Source organism: Gossypium hirsutum, chromosome D02, assembly GCF_007990345.1.
Source record: "Gossypium hirsutum isolate 1008001.06 chromosome D02, Gossypium_hirsutum_v2.1, whole genome shotgun sequence".
NCBI lineage: Eukaryota > Viridiplantae > Streptophyta > Magnoliopsida > Malvales > Malvaceae > Gossypium > Gossypium hirsutum.
In genome coordinates this window covers 65,215,686-65,237,782 of record NC_053438.1, presented here as the reverse complement: position 1 = coordinate 65,237,782, position 22,097 = coordinate 65,215,686, and positions in this window count along the sequence as shown.

Below are 22,097 nucleotides of genomic sequence, written 5' to 3'. Positions count from 1 at the left end.
TTTCCCCAGATTTGACCCATCGTACTCCAGATAAGTACCTATAAAATTTCCCAATTGAATTGCCAGCCTTTCTGAATAAAACCCTGCAGGGATATCATGAATCTGTACCCAAAAGAGTGTATAGATCAAAGGAACAATTAATGGATCCTTCGTTAATTGCAACTTATGCAAAAGTAGTAAATGATTATTAAAAGTCCATGGGGACCCCTTTAACACCCTCTCCATGTCCATTATATGAAAAAACTGAAATAAATACCTTTTCCTTCCTAGATCTCGAATTTGTACCCCCTGAACCGGATGCCATAGATTTGTCATTGTACTTTTCATTGCTGGAAAGTGAATAATGCTAGCAGTTAAAAAGCATCCCACTAATTTAAAATTCCCTACCTCTGTTTCTGTTTTTGGCTCGAATTGAAACTGTAAAATTTCTTCTTCCTTTTCATTGATCGTCAACCCAACAAATTCTGTCTCCATAGTTGTAGACATATGCGATCCAGAAACCAAATCTCAAAACGAAAGAATTTACTGCCGCCGCTTAACCCAATAGACTCAAACAATAAAATCTAAAACCTACCAGAGAAGGCAGACAGAGACGTGCCAGAGAGGGCAGACTAATATTAATAATGGACTAGATTTAAATAATGGATGAATTTTGTGATTCTAAAAATTAGCCTAAAACAATATTAAGTGGGTTTGTCGGCAAATTATGTTAAAATAAACTACTTTAACTCAACTGAACTAACACAATCCAAATGAACAACCTAAATGAACTCAAATGACATTATTCTCCATTAAATGTGTGTGTGACCCATCTCTTCACATTTGAGTCTCGTGCAGGCTTATTAAAAATGTCCATTTAATCCCATTAGTTGGGCTTGCATCCTTGTAATAGCATGAAACACTATCTTGAACGTTTGGCCCTTCTAATTCTTTCTCTTGAAAGCTTTTTGACACTTATTCTTGCACTAACGCATTGAGTTGAGCTTTCAACTGCTTAGTTTTGGACCAAGTTATGAGGCATTGTGAAAAATTAAGTCCATCATATCTATGAGCCCAATAATGACATTTGATGCTCGCATCATATTTTGTAACTTAGGTAATATAACTACATTAAGACTCCCTTTGCCAACAATTCTTCCTTTTTGACCATCTCCAAAAATGACTTTTCCAACATAAAGTTTTTAAGGAGTTCTCAAAAAGCTCCTTTTTCCAGTCATGTGCCTCGAGCACCTACTATCAAAATATCAATTATCCTTAGTAACATCCTTCAGAGATATGTGCTACAAGCATTCATTTTTCATCTTTCTTTTGACACATATTTGCTTTAGACAAGACTGTCTTTTCCTACTTTTTCAAACTGAAGTTACACCTGATTTGAACATCCTCAAATCAGTCAATAATTTGAAACAATATGGCCTGATATTTCCTATCGTTCCACAATAGTGACAAACCACAGTTCTCGCCTTGTTGTTAATTGTATTATGCATAGAAGATATTTCTTCAACTTTAACAAATACAATAGGGACTATGGGTGAAGTCATAAATACACACTACTAAGTGTAGTTATTTGCTGAAATATAGCGAAATTTATTTTCTCAAAATAAATTCTATTTTTCGTGAGAACTCGAGTTTTTTACTTTGGTTTTTTACCCATAAAAAGAATTAATTTTCTCCAATGAAAAGTTAAAGTTTTCATTGTGTGATCAGTTTAGGAATTAAAATCCACTCTCTAAGCAATCAAGGGTTTGAGAATAGAGGAGAAAATTGTTTTAATTGAAAGTCAGGAATCGATGAATCCCACTAAGTGAATAACACAAGTATTAAATTTAGTAAAATTTACTATTATAAATAACACGAGAGCTCGATTTTAATTTTTAATCGGCGTGAGGTTTGGTATTTAAAAATTATTAAGAAAAGAATATTTGTGTTTGTGTGGATTTGAACAAGTATCAATTCATCAAAGTTAAAAATCTTTATTTTTCAAGTTTTTCAATTTTGCAAAATAATTTTAGTGAAAACAACATAACTTTTCTAATTTCACCTATTTTCATTTTTCAAAAATTGTTTTCAAAATTTTCAACAGAACATGTTTTTCTTAGTGTTTTCCATGATCTTAGTGTTTTCCATGAAAGTGAAATTGACTTTTGTTTCCTAAAACCAAAAAATTCTCTTTCTAGTTCTTAATTCATAGTTGCCCGGACATGTATTTGTACATATGAATGTATTCTGTTTGTAATAGTAAAATTGAAAAAAAAATTGCATTTTCTCTCAAAATAGGGATGTTCCGAAATTAGTTTATGTGAAAAATGTTTTTTTGTTAGGCCTCTTTTTCAGAGATGATTGATGAAATCTAATTCATATTATATGCGTTGAAATCATAATTATTTTTCAAAAAATCTTGATGGAATCTTGTACCTTGACATTGACAGAAGAGAATTAGGGTTTTTGATTAAGTTTAGATCTCTTTAACAAAAAATTGAGTCTATTCATTATATTTTGGTTTATTTTCATTTTTTCAAAATAAAAATTTCTTGGTATTTATGATTTTTTTTATATATTTGAAAATTTCTTAATTTTTCTTAATTTATGTTTTTAATTTTTAATATAGGTGGAGAACCACAAATTGATTAAGTCAAGAATCAAAAGTATACCAATAAAGCCTTGACACGCTTAGTAAAGATTAAGACTTTGGGTCCTAAGTATTCAGGTTCGAGTCTCATCATGCGTAATTGCGCATATGTGAGTTTTTGTCTAGACCATTTTCAATTCTTCGTTTATTTGTGCGTTGTTATAGTTTGATTCTATTTTATAGTTGTTCAAACTTGTAATTATACTTATGTTATATATATTTATACTTATAGTAAAAGTTAAAAGGAAAAAAATTCTGAAGTCCAACTAATAGAAATTTTGATTAAGCTTTTTTCAACAATATTGTAAAAGAGATTTCATTGCTCTGGACTAGGCACATGAAAATAAAAATGAAAATGGCTTTTGTTTCCTAAAACCAAACACATTCTCTTTTTAGTTCTTCATTCCTTGAGTTATGTATTCGTTGATTATATATATATATTTGTATTTGTGAATATATTCTATTTATAATGGTAAAACTTTAAAAAAAATGCATTTTTTTTCTCAAAATATGGATGTTTCAAATTAGTGGATGTGAGAAATGTTTTTGTTAAGATTTTTTTTTCAGAGATGCTTGAAGAAATCTAATTTATATCATAGGTGTTTGAAATGAGAATTCTTTTTCAATGATTCTTGACAGAATCTTGTACCTTGACCTCATACAAGTAAATCGAGTTTTTCATTAAGTTTAAATTTGTTGAACAAAAAATTTAACCCCTTCATTATGTTTTGGTTTATTTTTATAAATATAAATTTCTTAGTGTTTATGATTTTTTATAATTTTTTCTAATTTTTGAAAATTTCTTAATTATTGTTAATTTATGTTTTTAATTTTTAATATAGATGAATCAACCCAAATCGATTAAATTAAGAATCAAAAGTATGTTAATGAAGCCTTGAAGCCCTTAGTAAAAACTAAGGCCATGGATCTTAAGTGCCCAAATTCCAGTCCCACCATGTGTAATTGCGTATATGTGGGTTCTAGTTTGAACCATTTTTGGTTCATCGTTTGTTGTGTGTTGTTACAGTTTGATTCTACTTTTTAATTGTTTATACATGTACTTATGCTGACATTATATTTATACTTGTAGCTAAAGTTTTATAAAAAATCAAAAGTCCAACCGATTGTGTTGAGGGGGAATCGACTCTCTTATTAGGAGAAGTATTTGAAATATTATCCTTCGGGACACTGACCTAGACCTCAAACAGTTGGTATTGTTCTCAGGGTGTTTATACTTGATTTTAGCCCTAGGTTTTGTCTCCCTACTCTGAGTAAAGCCGAATGGGTTCACGGAGTTTCAGAGCGCCTAGATCCACCATGGAAATGTTTTTATTATTTGGCTAGTCAAGTGGTAGTGTTCTTACCCACTAAGTGTTGGAACATTTTTAAATATTTATAGTGTTCCAAGAACTATAAATGAATGGGTGTAGTTAATCAAAAGTTATATTATTTGATTTTTTGAAAAAGAATTCTAGCTATTTAAATAATATTATTTAAATAGTTATAATATTAAATGAATAATTATGTGTTTATTTTAAAGACATTATTATTCAGAAAGACACCTATTGGTGAAAGATGTCTTTATGAAGAGACATGAAAATTCCTATAAATAGGAATGAGATTTCATTTGGAAAACACACCAACAAATTCTAATATTCTTTCTTTCCTTCCTTCATTTTCTAATATTATTAGATTATTTTATAAAGTATTAATGCAGAAATCCTTTATAGAAATTGAGTTTCTTTTCATAGATTGCTCAGTGTGTAGTGGGCTATTCTCGTCAATGCAAAACGTAAATAGTTATTGGCTTCATTATATCCTCGAGGTTAATTTGCTTGGAGCTCATTTGCACACCGAAAACAGGTGGGGGCGAATATAACATTAAAGATAGTGACTTGATACGTGCCTTGGAGCCTTGTCATATTTCTTCTTTTTTTGTTCGAGTTCCATTCGTGTGTTCGAGATTTTCTTCACCGGAGATTTGTACTAACACTAAGACCCTTTAAGGGCTTGAGTTCGAATCCCACCAACACGAAAATGATAAAACATTTTTATGGTGAATCCTAGGTGTTCCCGATAAACTCTGTGAATTTCTCTAGGCTCTCCTTAAAGTTGAGAGACAAAACCTTAAGTTTAAAGCTGAGCATGAACATCTCGAAAACAATAACACCATCGTTGAGGGTACAAGACCCAACTCCCTCTATATATTGAAATTTCAATCACGTCTGTTTGAATAATGTAAACTCATTAAATGATTGAACATAAAATTTTGAAGGAGTCATGGATTATGGTAAGCCATACTAATAGCTAGCAATATTATAAGCCTAAGCAAAAGCAAAAGCAAAAGCCTATATAATAGAGTTGAACTTGGTTGGCATGTAGGTGGAGACAGCCAAGTATAGTAATTTCAGCTGCACCTTTCAATGAGTTCCGCAAAGGGCAAATTGGTAATGGGATTGGAAAGTGAAGCATGGCGTGATGTTAGGAGCCGTATATTCATATAACACATATTGCGATGGTGGGTCCTTGAGCTGGTTACAAAGAATTAGGCAGTCGGAGTACCCATCATTTATAATAGATAAGGTTGAAATTGGTTGCACTAGCTTGCCTTCATTGAAAATTTGCAAGTTTTAGGGGTGTGGAAAATATCTTCATTCTTTAGAACAAAATAATATGGTTTGAGTTTGGTCAACTTAATAAAGCTCTTAAATTTTGAAAATAAATATTTATATATTTAAACCTTACCTTTTTCTTTTATCAAATAATCTTCAATTAATAACAAAATTGAATTCTTGAAAACTTTGAAATATTCTATCCGGGTCTTAAATTATGTTTGAGTCCTTAATCTAGATTTATTCTAATTAAGTCTTATCATATGTGGATCTTGTTCTGATTTTTTCTTATATAAATCTAGATATATTTTGATCTGTACTTTGCAATGTTAGTTTTAGTAGCAGTTACTTGGGACGTATTATTATAATTACAATTATGATTGTTTTTATAAAATAAAAACAAAATGCACATGGTCATTCATACAGTCATTAATAAAGCAGAATACAAAGAGGTGGACAAAACCACCAAGTAGACTCATTAGCTACATCTAACAAAGCCGGTTATGGTAAATAATGCGTTGGGTAATTACCAGCTCGTAATAAATGTCTAAAACAAATGACATAAAATTCCAAAAAAAAAGAAGAGAGAGAGACCGAACATCAGTAATCAAGTTCCCTAAGCTCAATACTACCTAGTCACTAGAAGACAAATCCCTTTCCACCTCCGCACTTCTAAAATTTAGGTCATAAAGCCATTGCAACCCCATCAATCCTGCCTTGGCCTCAAGAATTGCAACATCCTCACTCCCAGTACACCCTCCAGGCAGCAGTGCATAGTATTGAAGTCCAAATTGGAACATGGAAAAGAAGGCTGCAAATTAGCATAGTAGAACTTGATTTCTAACATACCAAACCTTTCAACGAGTCATAAAAAAAAAAGAAAAAGAAAAAGTAAATGATGCAATGTACCTTATCATTACATTCAATATTTGTTGATCATTAGATTTTATTTTTCTAATTGAAATTAAGATATCAATTCTTGGCAATAGTAGTTAATCCACTCGACATTGGAGCTCTCGAAAGAGATAAACGATTGGTCGCGAAATATGTTCCATTTATATGAACGCAGTGGCGGAGTATAGTGGAGAGCTAGGACATGGCCCCCCGAAAATAGTAAAATTTCAATTTAAGCTCTTTATAATTTATAAAATTTTAAATTAGAAATGATAAAATTACACTTTGGCCTCTCAAAAATGATAAAAATTTGATTTAACCCTTTAAAAATTATAAATATATAAACTATTAAAATGATGAAATTACATTTTTACTATTGTAAAAATATACAATTTAATTTTGCCCCCCCAAAAAAATTTTAGGCTCCGGCACTGTATGAGCGGGAATTGAACCTTTGGCAACATGTTTAAGGGACGAGGTGAACTAATACCATTCCACACCTTGTGACTATTAAACTTTATTTTTAATGATATGACATCATCTGGTTCACTGATCATGCATAGAATTATATACTCTCATTGACATCATTTGACACACTGATTGGCACTGTTGTTTGTATTCGACACCGAAATAGGGTACGAGGCATTACCAGAACACATACACTTGTAAACGTATTGAACTGAGTTATAAAATTTCATTAATAAATTAAAACTTTCAAATTTTTAACATGCTTTGTATATTTCTTCACAATATATATAATGCAACATTTCCTACCAACCACAATCTCAAATAATGAATTTACTCAATTGAGCTCAATATCATATGTCAACTTATATTCCAACATTTAGCTTTAGTTGCACTACAAATACTTGTCAAATTAAGGATCGTCTTACGGATTTGAGTACATCGTTTGCCCAGTGCCAAGATTTGCTTGAATCTTTTTACAATACTATAACTCAGTATGGTTTTCTTTACTGAAATACCATACCTACTTTTTCACAACTCAGTATGGTAACAATTAATCATAAAAGTTCAGTCGTATGAACTTACTATTACATTACCTTTCCACACCCATTTCCTATGTATATCACACAAGACATAAACATATCATTCAACCATAATCGCAAGCTAGTGCATTAAAACATAATTCTTTTTGGAAATAGTAACATAATAAACAATTTCACTAGAGATTTCATAATTTAAACCTTACCACCCCTTTCATGATCACAAGCATATTTCCATTTAGGCACTTACTATTTCAATGCATAACTTTTAGGTTTAACGTGGCATAATTCAGCCATAACTTAGCCAAAGCCTAAGCATGTATACCAAATATCTTAGCCAAATAAACATATAGCATAAGCATTATAAGCATGGATGTGCACAATATTTATTCATGTATCAAACTTACCAACATGTGTTAATTCTATACTCATTCATGACATTACTCCATGCCAAATCATATGTCAAATATACCATACACACGTACTATGAAACTTTATTTTCCCACATGAGCTTAAACCATGACCAATACTGCACAAATATATGCATCATTTCTATTTTATCGTCTATCAATTATAATCGAGCATATTACCAATTATACAAAAATCATTCATATATTTTCCAATTTTACCTCAATCTCCTCTCCACTCCTCATCCTTAATGTGTATAACACATTTAAACAACATTATCCATACTGTCACTATTTTCCTGTATGTAAATTTAAGCTGTCTGTCTGAGTCAGAGTCACTAATTTATTTATATCTCGAGCTACAGAGCTCCAAACTAAGATCCGTTAATTTTCCCTGAAACTAGACTCACATATATTTTTACCATAAAATTTTCAGAATTTTTAGTCCAGTCAATAAGTACAGTTTATTCTTTAAAGTTTTCCCTATTTCACTGTTTAACAGTTCCAACCTCTCTTCACTAAAAATAAATTATCTTATTGTACAGAATTCTAATGATCTTCTCGTTTATTTCTACTGAAAATAGACTCATTAAGGATTTTAAACATATAAATTATAACCCATAATTATTTTTTTACAATTTTTAATGATTTTTCCAAGTCAGACAGGGGATTTCGAAATCATTCTAGCCCTGTATCACTAAAATTTAAGTATCTCATAATATAAAACTCTTTTGCTTGCTCTTTCTCTTTCATGTGAGAATGACTCATTCAGATTTAATTTCATATATTATTCAGCCTCCACTATTTTTTTCTGATTTTTCAAAGTTAGTCTTCTGCTGCTGTCCAAAACTGTTTTAGTGTAAAATGTTGATAACTAAATTTATAACACTCTCCTTTCCTTTCTCTACAATATTTCCCATCACTTCCTCTTATTTCCCTTCACTAACATATCAAGAACATATAACCTTATATAAATAAACTCTAGTTTAACATCAATTTCATACTTTTTCAATAATATCAAACTAAAAAATGTATTGAAATCTTGATGTTCTTACCTTGTCCTATTAATTTTAACCTTTAACTTGATTTTCTCTCTCCCCCAGCTTCTTTTTCTTGAATCTAACTTGATATTCTAGCTCCCCATGGTCTCCTTATTATTTTTCTCTCTTGGTAACTATGAAAATTCTTTTAATTTCTAAGTGAAAATGATGAATTTTTGGTAAAATGACCCAATTGTAAAGAATAGAAATTTTTTTTCTTTCTTTTCTCTTCTCACGTTTGAGGCATGAAAGATGATAATAATTCTTCATCTTTCTCTCCTTATATATTAAATACAATAATAAAATAATAAAATATCTCATTAAAATATTAATAAACTAATATTTAATTAATTAATTAATCTAAAATATCACCAACATCATCATTGCCTTCTAGATTTCTCTCTTGTAATTGACCATTTTGCCCTTCATAATTTTTTAAAATTCCATTATTGAGTCACACTTAATTTGGTAAAATTACGATTTAGTCCCTCATAATTCTTGACTTATTCAATTTGGTCCTAATTCATCCATTTTCCTTAGTAGATCATTCCACCCTTAAAATATTTGCACTATTGATCCTTCAAATTTTTTATATTTACACTTTAACCCCTCAAATTTTAAGTATTTACTCCAGAACAACAAAACTTTTTTCACTTTTGTGATTTAATCCTTTCTTGAATTATTATGTCATAATATACTTCCCAATGTTGCCATAACTCAAAATTCCCCTTTTTATCACTTCATTTCCTTATTTTACTATACCAGGATAATATCTTACTGTAGAAAATTTCAAAATATTACATTTGTAGTCCCTAAACCACTATTCTGACTAGGCCCAAATTCGGGCTGTTACAATTTCAATATACGTGCATTGAGGTTATAAAAACAATGCAGGTTAAGAATATAATGATGTGGTGTACTGCAACCGAGCATGTCAAATTGTAATATAGTTTTATTTGCAACAAAATATTAGAGTATTCCGATGATCGTACCCAAATGATTGCTAAAGTTGTTGAAAACTGTTACTAAATTAACTATCTGAAAACAAGTACTAGTCTAATCAAATTACAAATTAGTAGTGCAAATCCAAGATTGAATTGAACTAAAGCTAACTAAACTAAAACTAAAACTAATTCTAACTTACTAATTACTAATGAATTCCTACTTCCCAATTAAACAATGCATAGGTCAATTAATTAATTACTAATTAAGCTAAATTCTAACCCGATTGAATTATTACTAACATTACCCAGAAATACATACCCTTTCTATAACAACTCGATTTTCAATGGTGAAGGTATAGTGGTTTTGGGACCACAAATTTCCATTGTGCTGACTCATAAATATTATTTTAGAACATTTATGGAGTCGTTAGAGTCGTATTAAAATTTGGTTAAGAAATATTAACGTTTAGATAGCTAATTAAAGAAAAAGGACTAATTTGTAAAAGGTGCAAAACTTGCTAATCAAAGCAATTAGGTAATCAAATGGCTTAATTAGTAATTGAGGGAGGATCTATGTAATAATTAAGACATAATGAATGTGTGGGATGAAAATTAGAATTAAAAATGATAGAAAATTTCATGTTAATGGCATAATTGTAAATAAATTAGAATTAAATAAAAACAAATTGGAAAGATAAAAAATTTCCTATTCATTATCTTGAACCTTGTCGAAACCACCTTTGGGAGAGAACTTCAAGATCCGGTTTCTTCATCCTTGTGCATGTGAGCTTAATTCTCATCTATTTCTTGTAATTTTTATGTTTTTCAGATCCTTGCAACTAGGTCCAACTAGTTCGTACCATCGTTTTTTATTCTGTTCAAATTTTTTTAAGCTGTTCAAATTTTTTTAAGTTTACATTGATGAATATTGAATGTTTTTTATGAAAACCATGTATTTGGAGCTTTGATTTTGTTGTTTGATGATTTTGAAAAATGATTTTGGTTAAATTTTGATTTTAAGATTAAATTGTAAAAATGTCAAAATTTTAGGGTTTGATAGTGAATTTAATGTTCATTTGGAACTTTTTAAGGGCCTAGTATATTTGGATGGAATATTTACTTGGGAATAATGATTAATTTGATGAATTTCGGGTTAATGGACTAAAATGAAAAAAATATAAAAGTTTGGGGTAATTGTGTAAATTTAAAAAATTAAAGGGTATTAATTGTAAAATGGTTTGGAATGTGAAAATTAAGCTAATAATTGAGAAATTTTACATTTTAGATCAAGATCCCGTAGATACTCGTTGAAAAGAAAAAATTACGGAATAGTCCCTGAACTTCTAACTAATACAATTCAGTCAAGGTAAGTTTCTACGATTTAAAATTTAACATCTGTATGAATTGTTGAATAATATAACATAATAAAATAGATATATTTAATTGTTGATAATGAATGGTTATTTAAGAAATGTTATTGAATTTAATGTTTGGATTGAATTGAACGTGGGATAGAGTACAGTCGAGATATAGTGTGTTATGGGGGATTGGAGTGGAGATGATTATGGAGTGATGTATATATATGTTTCCCGAGTAAATAGAGGTTTAGCATTTGTTGCAAACTCTTGTGTTATACTCTCTGTTTGCTGTGTTTCGGTTGGACTAGCTCTTATGAGCATTGGTGTGTTTCAAAGGGATTAACTTTTATGAGCATTGGTGTGTTTCAGAGGGATTAGCTCTTACAAGCATTGGTGTGTCTTGGTTGGATTGACGATGTACTCTTATCATTAAGTCATTCTTCGAATTGAAAACCTCGGTAAGGTAATTTATTTAATGATTTTGATGGATTTGCTATATATATTTGAGTATTGAATTGAACATTGTGATTTATCGGTTGAGATTGTGGATGACAAAGAACCTTCATAGTTGAATTGTTGTATTTACTTCGATAAGATTTATCATTTTAATACGTCGAACTTGCTAAGCTTCATTGAGCTTACTTGTGTTATTTAATATTCTTGTAGATACTTGAAAGATTGGACGATCAAATCGTCACTCAAGTCACACTATCCAGCATAATTTGGTAGTTTTTGGAATGTTTATTTCAGATTATATGGCATGTAATAGGCCTGAATGTTAATATTAATGTTTTGGATATGTAAATAGTTAAGTATGATCTTGAATGTATAAGCTGTTTTGGTTAATACCCTTTTTGGTACTTTAGTGCTTTATTAATATGTGTTATTATGGCTATGTTATGATGTTTGTTTGAATGGCCATAATGGTATGTGATGAATTGGTTTCAATATGGTCAAGAGATGGTATATTTTGAGATGGTATTGAACTAGATATGTATGATTGTAATGTGGTAAAGTATACATGTTTAGGTACGTTTGAATGTTTGCATTTGAGGTGTCTAGTATGGCATATTGGTTAAATGATTTTAGACTATTGAATTGTTCATTTCATATAGGTTTTGGTCATGTTTTGATGCCTTGATTATATGTACTAAAGTTCTTTAGGCAGTTGCGGAGTTTGGTGTTAAGAATGGCTTAATTTTAGGAAAATTCATGTCCACAAGGCCTGAAACACGGGCGTGTGACTCATCCATGTGTGACACGTGGCTTGGAAATACGGTCGTGTATAGGTTTTATTGCATGTAAGTCAGGCTGTTACATGGCGTAACACACGACTTGGCACACGGACATGTGAAGCTATTTCGAGAGTTACATGACCTAGCACACATGCGTGTGACTTGGTCATGTGACCCTACTCAGAAAGTTACACGGGTGAGGACACGAGCTGAGACACGACTGTGAGTCCCTATTTCGAAGGTTATACGGCCTAAGACACGGGCATGTGTCTCAGCCGTGTGAGGCACACGGCTTGACCACATGGCTGTGTGACACCTACAGTCAAAATTTTCTAACTTTTTTCTAGAACTTTCCAAATGTTTTCAATTTGGTCCTGAATCATTTCTAAGGTGTTTCTGGGGCCTTGAAGGCTCGATTAAAGGACGATATATATGTTTATGAGTGTATTTTAATATGTTTGCAATGATGTATAAAATGTATGTTTAATAATCTATTTTTATGGTAATACTCTGTAACCCTAATTTGGCGACAGATATGGGTTAGGGGTGTTACATTTAGTGGTATCAGAGTTACGGTTTACTCAGTTCTCAGACTGATCGTAGCGTGTAGAATATCTAGAATTACATGCCATATAACCTGTGATAGTGTGACGTGTTTGATCCGATCTAACCTTTGTTTTTATTTTAGATTGTAAAGATGTCAGACGGATCTAATCGTGCTGACAATGATGATGTTAATAGTAATGTACTGACCTCTGATAATAGGATGAGTAGTAATGTTTCGATTCTTCCAATACAAAATCATGAACTTAAAAACATGTTATTCGAATTTATGAACCAGTGGTTCAACGAGTATATACAAATGAATACTCCGGCTCAACGACCTTTACCCTATATTATACCTCTAGTTGTACCTTCACCTTCTCTGGTGACTGAGCCTAGTCGACGTATTCTGATAGAGAAGCTTAGAAAGTGTAGCGCCGAAGAATTTTAGAGTAGATAAGAAGATGATCCAGTTAAAACTAAGTATTGGTTTCAGAACATTTTACGAGTTTTCGAAGAAATGGCTTGCCCTCCTGATGATTTTCTTAGATATGTCATTTCATTACTAAAAGAGAAAGCGTATAGTTGGTGGACTACGTAGGTAGCTGTGGTACCAAGAGAGAAAATTACTTGGGATTTCTTTTAGACCAAATTTTAAAAAAAATATGTCGGGAAATGATATCTAGAAAAGAAAAAGAGAGAATTTCTTGAGTTACGTTAGGAAAGTAAATCGGTGGCTGAGTACGAAAGAGAGTTTGTATATCTTAGTAAATATGCCTAAGAGATTGTGCCTACTGAAGAAAAGATGTGTATCCGGTTTGAAGATGGCTTGAATGATAAAATTCGAATGATGATCGGAGGTAATGAAATCCGAGAATTTGTTGTTTTATTTGATCGTGCACAAAAAATAGAAGAAGTGTACAACTGCAAGATACAAAAGGATAGACAGATTCGAGAGTTGAATAAGAGAAGTTTTTCCAAATCGTTTTCAATACCACCGGTAAAGAAGGCTAAAGAAGACTTTAGTTGAACTACTTTTATGTCTGAGCATCCGAACAAAAATGAATCGATTTAGCATGATTTTAAAGCTCCTACTAAACCAATTGATAGTGTGAGAAGTGTACGGAACGCTCCGAAGCCCAGTTGTAGACATTGTGGAAAATATCATCCTAGTGAGTGTAGAGCTAAGTCGAGAGCTTGTTATAGATGTGGGTCGACTGATCACTTTTTCCGGAATTGTACTAAACAATTAAAAGAAAATGAATAACATAATGAAAAGCAAATGTCTATATCTCAAAAAAGTAGACGTCTGGGACATAATAGTACTGTTAGGACTACTCGTACAAGAGCAAAAGATACTGTTGTTCTGTCTGAGTCTAGAGCACTTGCTCGCACATATATCCTTCAAGCCAGAAAAGAAGCTGCTGCACCTGATGTGATTGTGGGTATATTCTATCTCTTTATGTTACTATGTATACACTGATTAACCGTACTGATTGACCCTGGGTCAACTCATTCTTATATTTGCACTGCCTTAGTAACATAAAAGAATTATCCTACTCATGATCTTGAGCTGGCTGCGATTGTATTCGCTTTGAAGATTTGAAGACATTACTTATAGGGTGATAAATGTCACATGTTTATAGATCACAAAAGTTTAAAGTATTTGATGGCTCAGAAAGAACTAAATTTGAGATAGACGTTGGTTAGAGCTACTAAAATATTATGATCTAGTTATTGATTATCATCCGGGAAAGACTAATGTGGTTGTGGATGCATTCAGTCAAAAGTCGTCATTGTTTGCACTTCAAGTGTTAAATGCTCATTTAGCTTTGAATGAAGATAGTTTTGTACTAGTAAAGTTGAGAACTAAACCCTTGTTTCTATAATGAATTCAGGAATTGCAAAACGAATATCCAAAGTTGATGTTGAAATGACAATTGGTTCAGAATGAATTGAGTACTGCGTTTAGTGTGGATGACAATGGTACGTTGTGTTATCGTGATAGGATTTGCGTTCCGAACGATCTAGATTTGAAATGTGATATTCTGGTTGAAGCTCACAATAGTATGTATTATATTTATCTTGGTAGCACGAAAATATATTATGACTTGAAACAGATGTACTGGTGGCCGGGTATGAAACGAGAAATTTGTGAACTTGTAGCTAAATATTTAATATGTTAGCAGGTAAAAACAAAGCATTAGGTACTGTTGGGTCTATTACAACTTGTTATGATTCCTGAGTGGAAGTGAGAGCGAATCATGATGGATTTCATATTTGGTTTACTTGTAACTCCAAAAAAGAAAGATTCGATCTGGGTGATTGTTGATAGATTGACTAAATCGGCTTATTTTACTCCAGTCAAAATAGATTTCTCACTTGAGAGATTAGCAGAATTATATGTATCTGAGATTGTGAGATTACACGGAGTTTCGACATCTATTAATTCTGATCGTGATATGAGATTTACATCAAGATTTTGGGGAAACTTCACGAGGCTTTGGGTACTAAGCTCAATTTCAGCACAACTTTTCATCCTTAGACAGACAGGCAATCAGAACAAGTGATTCAGATTCTGGAAGATATGCTGAGATGTTGTATACTCGAGTTTGAAGGTAACTGGGAAAAGTATTTATCATTAGTTGAATTCGCTTATAATAAAAGTTATCAATCAAGTATAAAAATAGGATCGTTTGAAGCTCTTTACGGAAGAAAGTGTAAAACATCGTTGTATTAGCCTGAATTAAGTGAATCCAAAATGGTGAGAATTAATTTAATCTAAGAAACTGAAGACAAAGTTTGAGTTATTCGAGATTGTTTGAAAGTTGCATCTGATCGTCAAAAATTGTACGTGGATCTGAAAAGAAAATATATAGACCTTACTGTTGGTGGTCGAGTATTCTTAAAAGTCTCTTCGTGGAAGAAAGTGTTATGTTTTGGCAGAAAAGGAAATCTGAGTCCGAGATTTATAGGACCGTATGAGATTGTTGAAAGAATCGTATAACACCCCTAACTCATACCCGTCGCCGGAACAAGATTGCGGAGCATTACCAGGATTTATAAATAAAATACAAACATTTCATTTTATTTATCATTCATGTCAGAAACCAAATCAAAATCAATTATATTGTCCCTCACTTGAGCCCTCGAGGCCCAAACTACACATTAGAAACAAGTCGGTACTAAACCGGGTGCTTAGAGAATTTTTCGCAAAACTTAAAAAATTTTTCCTAGGTACAAGGGACACACTCCCGTGTGGCCAGGCTGTATGGGCATTCAAAATAGGGACACACGATCGTGTCCCAGCCCGTGTCTAAATTAGGGTGCTTACTAACTTGGGTCACACGGCCAAGCCACAAGCCCGTGTGCTAGGCCATGTGGATAATTTTGAGCATTTTGTTTCTCAATTTTTAAGATGCAGGGGACATACAGCCAAACCACACGCCCATGTGCTAGGCCGTGTGTCACACACGGCTGAGACACACACCCGTGTCTCTGCTAGTGTGGACAAAATTAGGCCATTTCCAAGGCCATATTTCTCACCCAAACTTGACATCAACCTAACCAAACATTTTTGGACATCAATAGACCATATTAAGGCATTCAACCAAACCAACACCCATTAAACATGATAAGGCCACTTGCATACACATCAAAACATGTTTATCCAAGCCATTCCAATGGCTAGTTACAACAAATTACTTTTAAGCCAACATTGGCCAAACTACCCTATACATGCCATTATAACCAAATTTAGTTTTCAATATGTACCAAAATGGGCCGATGGATAATGTGATGTTATCTCTGCCAAGCTTCCAACCCAAAGAGCTTCCGAATTACTATAGAATAGAGGAAAATAAAACAGGGTAAGCTTTTAAGCTTAGTAAGTTCGAATAACGAGAAATTAACTTACCATTCATTTATATTTAAGGCAAGCATACAAAATACATCCAAAGCAATTTGACCAATAGCATATACACATATCTTCATCAAACAGGTTAGTCATGTATTTAACATGATTATTAAGAAACATGTATGGTCTCACCAAATATCAAATTTCCATGTTCATAAATTTTCCACAATTTGTGTTCATATATCAAGTCCATATATTTCGGGTATATACTGGTATAGTTCATTTCAATTTCATGTTGTCTCATGTTAGAACTTTTCCCATTGAATCATTTGAAACATCGATGGATACACGGGTAATACACACAAAGTGTACAAATCTGTAATCCGTCTATTCATTTTAAGGGAATGCTCATACGAGTATATAAATGGGAAGCTCTCTTGAGCCATATAACGGGAAGCTCATATAAGCTATGTAACGGGAAGCTCATTCGAGCTGTATAACGAGAAGCTCATAGGAGCTGTAATTGGGAAGTTCAAGCGAACCAATATCGGGAAGCTCCGAAGAGCCATTAATCAGGAAGCTCATAAGAGCCAATAATTAGGAGGCTCCGAAAAGCCATATATCGGGACGCTCATAAGAGCTACAGTGTGTCTACAACATATGCAGAGTCACAACCAATCGGGATACTCAAAAGAGCTATTAAGGGGAAGCTCGCAAGAATCTTATAACGAGAAGCTTGTGAGAGCCAAATATCGAGATGCTCATGAGAGCTAATAATGGGATGCTCTTTCAAGTTGTGGTGTGTCCGCAACACATGCAGAATCACAACCAATTCGAGAACCGTGTTTCTATCGAATTTCATTTATTCAAACATGACTTAATATTTGTCTGACTTTGTCGAATATGTGACTGATTTTCATACATGTCAATTACACAACACACATACATAACATTCAATTCAAAGATATAATTATACAATTTAGTTACACGAACTTACCTTGACAATGTTCATTTACACAAAATCTACTAATCCGTTACTTTTTGTTTTCCATGATCTAACTCCGTATTTGTTTTATTCGGATCTATACGAATAAATTTTACATCAATTTAATACAATTCATATTCAATTCAATCTAATTCACAACTTAGGAAAAATTACCATTTTGCCCCTATACTTTTAATTAATTACAATTTCATCCCTAAGCGAGGAAAATTAAATTCATGAAATTTAATCCTTATTCCAAGCCTAGAAATTTTTTACATATAATATTAGCAGCCCATGCATTTCATAAAATTCAAAAATTTTCCATGAATTTTACATCTTTTTAATTTAGTCCCTAAATCATTATTTCATCAAAATTCCTTTAACAAAAGTTGCTTAGCTATCAACAACCTTTCATTTTTTAAAATAAAAATTCATATTTCATACATACTTATCCATGGAAAAACCTTAACACTTTGATAACTTTACAAATTAATCCCTGAGATAGTTAAATTATTTCAAAACTAGACAATAATTCATACATAATTAAACCAAAACAGCTTGCTTGAGCTCAACACCCATAACTAGGGTTTCCATGTCTTTAATTTTAGGAAAGATTATAAAATGATGATATTTTGTTTTATTTTATTATTTATCATCTTTTTATCTTTTACTTTCCAATTTCATCCTTTTCTTTTCTGAATTTTACATTGATGAATCATCATTCTGATCTACTAACTCCTTTAAATGGTCTTTTTCCATATTAGGACCTCAAATTTTGAATTTCATAGCTATTTATCCGTTTAGCTACTAGAATTCAACTTTTAGATTTTATGCAATTTGGTCCTTTCCATCTAATTAGACATGTAACCGATAAAATTTCTTTGCAAAATTTTCATACGATATTTCTATCATAATGCAGACCATGAAATAATATAAAAATAATTTTTCTTTCGGACTCAGATTTGTGATCCTGAAACCACTGTTTCGATTTCACTGAAAACGGACTGTTACAAATTGGCCCTGTAGCTTACAAATTAGCTTTGCCCTCTAAACTCGAGAAAATCCATAATGTGTTCCTCTTTTCGATGTTAAGACAGTACAAATCTGATCCTTCACACGTGATTCTTGTGTATCGAAGATACCTGTGTATCCGAGTCCATATACTAGAGTTCATCGGGCTATGTGTTTATAGGTAAATGAAAAGTTGGAATGGAATGATATGATCTTGATGTTTAAATGGATAAATATTAAATTGAGAATGAGCATGGTATTCAAATATTGATTTGGAAATGAATTGGTTTGACATATGATTGAGATATTATATGGTTGATTATATGTTAAACTCACATTGTTGATGTTGTACATTGCCATGTCTAGCCAATTATGTCACGTTGTGGTAGTTTATTGTATTTAATTAAAAGATAAGATAAGTTGTTATTTAAAGCCTATGAACTTACAAAGTATTTTATATGCTTACCTAGTTGTTTTCCCTTTTTCTTGTAGATCGTTACCTTGTGAAACACTTCAAGTCAGATCATTTTGAAGCTCACATTATCCTCATTTCGATATTTATTTAGTCATTTTGAGTCAAGGATTATGGCATGTATATAGGTTACATAACGTATTTATTAACGTGTGAATGTGCTTATTTGTGGCAAGTTATTTTAACCATGTTGAATTAGTGTTTTGGTATTGCCTATGGTGTTGGACTTATATATGCTTATATGCTAAATATGTGATATCCAATAAGTATATGAATGGAATGTGGAATTGTATGAAATGAGTTAGAAATGGTAGCTTTAATTGTTGGTGAATGAAATTGTAATGTATTTGAACATTAGCAACTTAAAACATGCTTATAAAATGTGACCTAGTTTGGATGGTTGATAGATATGCTTGAGTATTTTATGTCATATTTATGTATAATGTTTACAATTATAGGTAAATGAAATAAAATGGCTTGTTTCAAAATGGTATGAATGAAATAAAATGGCTTGTTTCAAAATGGTATGGCATAGGTAAGGTTAGATGTTTGAATGATTTGAGATTGATATGCCTTAATGATATGAAAATGTTCAAGTTTAAATGATGTTTAAGTGGTAAATACCTTGTTGAAAAGTTGAATATGAGCATTGAGCTTGTTTGGTATGATTTTAGCATGTTTTCAACCAGGTGAAGTTAATTTTTGTGCACAAATTGATAGGTTTGGTGAAGAGCGTTGAAATAGGTACCAAATGGTTCATTTTTACCAAAAATGGAGCCCATGTCTCAACGAGCAACCTACCTCATCGCAACAGCAGATGATATTGAGTCATGTCACAACGTCAAGTGGCATGAGGTCACGGTGTGACATACTATTTTGGAAACATCACTATATGGAGGAAGTGATGCCACGACGTTGACCCTGAACTTTTAAAACTGTGCAATTTGGTCTTATTTTGTGCTCGAGTTGTTAAAAGAGCTTTCATAAGCTCAATTAAGACTTGGAATTTGGTTGATTAACATGATTTGAATGTGGTTGGCATTGGATTACATGTATAAATGATTTTATGATGTCTTTTTTATTGTAATTTCTCTAACAACAAATGTAGCATCCTATAGCTCGGACTGTAAGAACCAATTTTTAGTAAAATCGAAACAGTGGTTTCGGGACCACAAATCTGAGTCATAAAGAAAAATATTTTAATATTAGTGCATGGTCTGCATTATGATAGGAATAACATATGAAAATTTTATTAAGAAAATTTTACCGATTATATGTCTAATTTAATAAAGGACCAAATTGCATAAAATGCAAAAGTTGAGTTCTAGTAGATATAAGTATCGAATAGCTATGGAATTCAAAATTTGAGGTCCGTATATCGGAAATAAACCATTAAGATGAGTTAGTATATAAGTTTAATGAATCATCCATGGAAAATTAGAAAAAGAAAATGACTAAATTGGAAATTGAAATAATTAAAGATGATAATAAACTAATACCATCTTGTCTCATCATCTTCCCCAAATTAAAATACATGGAAACCCTAGCTAAGGGAAAAGAACTTAAGCAATCTTACCTGGCTTAATTAGGTATGTTTTCTTGTCCCGTTTTTAGTAATTTTTATATTTTCGAGATCATAATAACCTAATCTGGCTATTTTGGGGACTAATTTGTAAAGTTATCAAAGTATTAAAGTTTTTCCATGGATGAATATACATGAATTATGAATTTTTATGGTAGAAATGGAAAGGTTGTTGATAGATAAACAACTTTTGTAAATGAAATTTTTATGAAATTGTGATTTAGGGTCTAAATTGAAATAATCTAAAATTCATGGAAAAATTCTAATTTTGTGAAATACATGGACTGTTATTCTCATATGAAAAATTCAAATAAGCTTGGAATAAGGTTTAAGTTGCATGAAATTCATTTTCCAAGCCTAAAGATGAAATTGAAATTAATCAAAAGTATAGGGGTAAAAATGGTACTTTTGCCTAAGATGTGAATTGGATTGAATTGAATATGAAATGTATTAAATTTATGTTAAATTCATTTATATAGATCCAGAAACATCAAATAAGGAGTTAGATCGAGGAAAAGAAAAAGTGTCGAATTAGTAGGTTTTTATACACGAGCAAGTGTCAAGGTAAGTTAGTGTAACTAAATTGTATATTTATGTGATATGCTTGATTTATATGTATGTGATTTGTAAAATTATTAAGTGTGAAAATAAATCACATATCCGACAATGTCCGACAAAAAATAAATCCCGTTTGAATAAATGAAATTAGATGGATACGGGGTTCCCGGAGTGGTTGTGGTTCTGCATATGTTGCGAACACACCATAGCTCGCATGAGCATCCCTTTATAGCTTGCATGAGCATCCCGATATAAGCTCTATTAAGCTTTCTGATACATGGCTCTCCCAAGCTTTCTGTTTATATGCTCTTATTAGCATTTTGATCGGTAGTGATTTTGCATGTGTTACAGACACATCGCAGCTCTTATGAGCGTCCTGATATATGACTCTCTGGAGCTTCCCGATTAAAAGCTCTTTCATGAGTTTCCTGATAATAGCTTTTCGGAGTTACCTGTTAAGCTCGCATTAGCTTTCTGATTTAAGCTCCTATAAGCTTCCTGTTATTAAGCATGGATAAGTTTCCCGTTACAAGCACACATGAGCTTTCTATGTAACGCCACAAAAATACTTGTTTATGTTTTTATAATTAATTGACATAAATATCTGTTTGCTTCAGTGGTTAAGTGTTCTGGGTGAGTGTATGAGGTCCCAAGTTCAAGCCTTGACTTAGGCAAATTTTAGAATTTTTCATGATTGAAGCCTTAACCTTGCTTAAAGGGTTTAAGTAGAGTTGTTGTAAAATAATGTCAGAATGGGCCTACTGGTTTGGTGGATAAGTGGAGTGTTGGTGTGAGGGAGGTCTTATGTTCGAGTCAGTACTTGGGTTTTTTTTTTGCTACTAATGCCATATAAGTGTTTGAGATGGATTGGTATACTGAAGTAGTTCAAACGGATGTGGTTTAGTGGGAGCAAAATAGGGGATTTGAGAGTTACCCAATTATAACGGATGTGGTTTAGTGGGAACAA